The sequence below is a fragment of the Serinus canaria genome, chromosome 20 (assembly GCF_022539315.1).
Source record: "Serinus canaria isolate serCan28SL12 chromosome 20, serCan2020, whole genome shotgun sequence".
Taxonomy (NCBI): Eukaryota; Metazoa; Chordata; class Aves; order Passeriformes; family Fringillidae; genus Serinus; species Serinus canaria.
This window is the reverse complement of record NC_066333.1, coordinates 4,977,487-4,981,266: the sequence shown is the minus strand read 5'-3', so window position 1 is coordinate 4,981,266 and position 3,780 is coordinate 4,977,487. Positions and strand designations below refer to the sequence as shown.

General features: G+C 51.0%; 1 long non-coding RNA gene across 2 annotated transcripts; it reads right to left on the bottom strand.

The window, feature by feature from the left end:
• Window positions 1-1,098: 1,098 nt before the first annotated feature.
• Window positions 1,099-3,166, bottom strand: LOC127060297 (uncharacterized). 2 transcript variants are annotated; one of them, XR_007779185.1, is made up of 3 exons: window positions 3,043-3,166; window positions 2,689-2,879; window positions 1,099-2,537 (listed from the first exon to the last, which is right to left on the bottom strand). It is a non-coding gene; the product is annotated as an uncharacterized LOC127060297 (long non-coding RNA). The 2 variants fall into 2 exon arrangements; XR_007779184.1 differs by having other exon boundaries at window positions 1,099-1,890.
• Window positions 3,167-3,780: the final 614 nt, after the last annotated feature.

The following is a 3,780-nucleotide window of genomic DNA, read 5'->3' as shown; positions in this document are numbered from 1 at the left end:
AGATACAAACAGTGCTTTAAATCCCCCAATCCCCAAATCATGTTCCCATCATGTGAGTATATACAACAATCATCTTCATGGGGTGTGTGTGTGGGGTTCAGTGTGAAATCAGAACTCTGGGAGCAGTTTTAATGAGGGTTCATCTGAGGTAAAGCAGTAAGCTGAAGGCCACATGTTGGTTTTATTGCAGTTTCCCCCTTGCTTGGAGCCCAGCAGTTCCCTGGGAGCCCTTCGTGCCTGCACACAGACACACCAGGCAGGAGAGGCTTCCCTGCCTATTCCCTTTAATATTCTCTCTGTGCTGGCATGCTCTTGTCTTGCTTCATAAAACCTGTTGAAAGCCAGTCAATTCATTAATCTTTTGCCAAGAGGCATTAAATGCCAAGCAGGGAGAGACGATAATGACTTGACAGTTCATAAGGAAGGGCCTGATCCTGCAAGGGGCTGGGGGTGGGAGCCAGAGGGGAGGGGAGGGGGCTTGGCATGCTGCAGGATGGATCCCTTGCACATTTCCTGCTCTCCCTCTGCCCTGGTTTGCTACATGGCTTTTGAAGGGAAGCCAGGAAGGTGCAAGGGTGTGATGTCCTGTGAGCTCTCTGCATCATGAGCAGTCTGGCACGTCCCCCAGCACTCTGCAAGGGGGGGGTTAGCAGGGATGATGCTTCAAAGTGCACTGGGGACATCTCAGCCTGCTGCTAATGGGAAGCTGGCTCTTCTCTGCTCCTGAGGCTCACCAAGACAGTCCTGGCAGTGGGGAATGCAAACCATCTGCAGTGAGCACCTGCACTGCCTGCTCCTGATCCAGGGCTGCAGGCAGTGCTGGGAGCAGGGCAGCTCAGCCTCTGCACCCATCTCCCCTTCCACACATCTCCCCTCTGCATCCAGGAGCGCACAGGAGCACTGGGAAGGGAGCAGGAAGGAGAACTGCCAGCTCCAGGCAATGGGGCAGCCTGAGTCAGGCTGCAAATAGGCAGTGGGTTTCACTGCAGGCACATGGGCTTAGAGAATAATAATAATTTTCAAAGCTTTTATAAATTGGATTTTTAGGTCCTGAGATTTTAGAGCTCAGACTTTTGTGCCTTTTTCAGTGTCATGCTGGAGGTTATAAATGTTTAAAGAAACAAGGAGAAAAAGAGTTCTTCACAGGGTTTAATGACTCAAGGAGCTGGAGCTTTACTAATGAAACTGCAGTTATCACTGGACTTGCATTAAGCTAATCTTGAGTGGGGATTGCTGAGGTCAACCAGCATTTCCAGAAGGTCCCACAGGTTCCAGGGCAGTCAGTGATGCTGAAGTGTTGCACTGAAAATCAAGCACACTTGGCCTCCTTGGTGTACAGTAGAAGTGGATCAATACTGAATTAGAGGTGGATAAACTGCATTTAACTATATTTAACAATACCACTGATAACACTTAAACTTATTAGGTACCAATTATCCCTCAGTTTCACGGCAGCTTGCCTCCCTCTCATATCTGCAGCATGTGACTGCTCCAGCCAGAGTCTGTAGCAGAGCTGACAGGGTTTTGTCCCTCAGCTGATGAAATCAGAGTCAAGGTTTGCAGAAACTTTTTTCCTGAGTCATTCTTCAGTTTTAAATTCCCCCAAATGAAGTCAAGCTGTGGTGTACCATTCTTTCTGATTTAAAGTGCTCTCCTCAACTTTGGCACCCTCTCCATTTTGAAGACAAAAGAAAAATCTTGATAGAAAAACTGGCTTGGTGTTTTTATTACCTGGTACTGGCAACAGGCTTCAGGAGGAAAATGCAGTCCTTTGTGATGGGGTCTGTGAACAGAGCTCCTTCACACTTCTGCCAGATGATTCCTTGAACATAAGTGATGTACCAGGCACTCCATGGCCCACATTTCTCCATAGAACACTGCCAGTCTCCACTGCAAACAAGATTGGTCTTTGCTGGTTTTGTGCATGTGCCTCTAACCTGATTGAATGTTTTTAATTGGATGTCCTTTCTCTCCTCACTGAAGGCAGCCCACTTTAGTGAACAAACACCCCTCAGGCAGAGGCTATCTACACTGAGCCTTGCAAGCTCCCTGCTGCTCGTGGCTTTCCACAGAGCAGGTCAGTTCCCATGGCAGGAGAAGAAAACCCCAATTTCAAAAAGTGCCTTGATATCAATGAACCACCCTCCAGGGCCTCCACAGCTGGTGTGCTGGGTGGCAGGGGTGGGTGATGGCACTGCTGAAGCTCCTGGCATGTCCTGGCTGTCTGCAGCTCCCTTTAGCATGTGAAAGGCAGGAGAGGCTGCCCAGAGCAGCCTGTCCCTGTTGGCCTCTAATCCATCCAAACCCTAATGAGATCTAAGCCACAGTGGACAGCAGCAGCCACATCTGGGCTGTGTGTAGGGTGCCAGCTGCTCTGGGCTGCTCTGCAGGGCAAGGTGGGATTAGGGTGCAGGAGCTGAGCCAGCCCTGGGGCGGCTGCTGCCCGGGGAGCACTGGGGGTGGAGAGTGCCTGTCACTGCTGGGGACTTCTGATCTTCATTGCTTGGGCACAGGAGCCTTGCAAGTCTTTCCAAAGGCTGTGGAAAAGCAGAAGGAGATCAATTTGAACCCAAAAGAGAAGGAGGAGAAGATGGGGGGCATCTTCTGGCTCTACCTGCTCTCATTGGTAGAATGGGCAGGGGTCCAGTGCTCAGACATCTAGAGATCATGATTCTTCTCAAAAATTACCTGATTTATAGTGTGTAACTCAGGAGCCAGGCCTGTGTGCAAAGAGCCCATTCCTTCTCTGGAGGATGCTCTGCCAGCCCAGGTCTCTTCCACTGTCTCCCCTTGCAGGAAGGGCTTTCCTTCCTGGTTCCAGTGCCCAGGAGTGGAAGAGAGGCTTTGTGGCAGGAGGCAGGTGGTGCTTCTGGAGGCAGCTGTAAGAAAGGCAGAAATAATCCCCAGTTCTGGAGGAGAGAACAGGTTTTTGCTGTTCAATCTTTCTCCTTTGAGCAAATCTTTTTCCTTTCTCCCTTGTACTTTGAGCACAGCTGGGGTCTGTCCCTACCACCCCCAGGGTTCAACCAGCCATGGGCTCACCTTCAGCCAGGGTTTTGGCAAGTGAGTGACTCCCCTCTCCCCCACTGGGCATGTTCCCATGGCCAAATACACTGAAGCCACACAGCAGAAGGATTCCCCTGCCCAGCTCTGCGTGGTGTCTTTTGCCCTGCATTCTTGGCAGGCGTGGTGTGGGGAGGGCTGGCTGTGGGGGATGCACTGGGCTGCTGCCAGGAGGGATGGAGCAGCACGGAGCAGCCCGGGTTTCCTGGATACACCCTGTCTTGCAGCTATCTGCAGCTCTGGGGTGTTTGGTTCAGCCTCTCCCCAGCGCTGCAGCCTCAGCCCGGCCTCTTTCTGGCAGACTTGTTTATCTGGGTGTTACATTGCTGCAGGCCAAGGCTCAGTTTCTGTTGTACTTGTGCCAGGGTACACAACCCTGGCAGCTCTCAGCACATGGGAGGAGTGGTGTTTTATCCCGAGTCTCCCTCAGGAACTGATAACTGTTTAACACAGCATCAGGGGGAGAGGATGGAGTGACTGCAGCAGCCCCAACACACAGAGGGGAAATGTACCCTGGGAGCAGGAAGGCTGGACTTAAGGGCCATGAATAATAAACTTGGGTGCTTCAAATCTTTATTTTTTTGATTCGGTGGTGGTGGTTACCTCCAAACTTGGATTAATTAATCCCCTGTAGCTATTCTGCTTTGACTAGATCTGGCAAAGATTATGTTAGAGAGAAAGGGAGTGGGGAGATGGAGGAAGAAAAAGCACCACTTA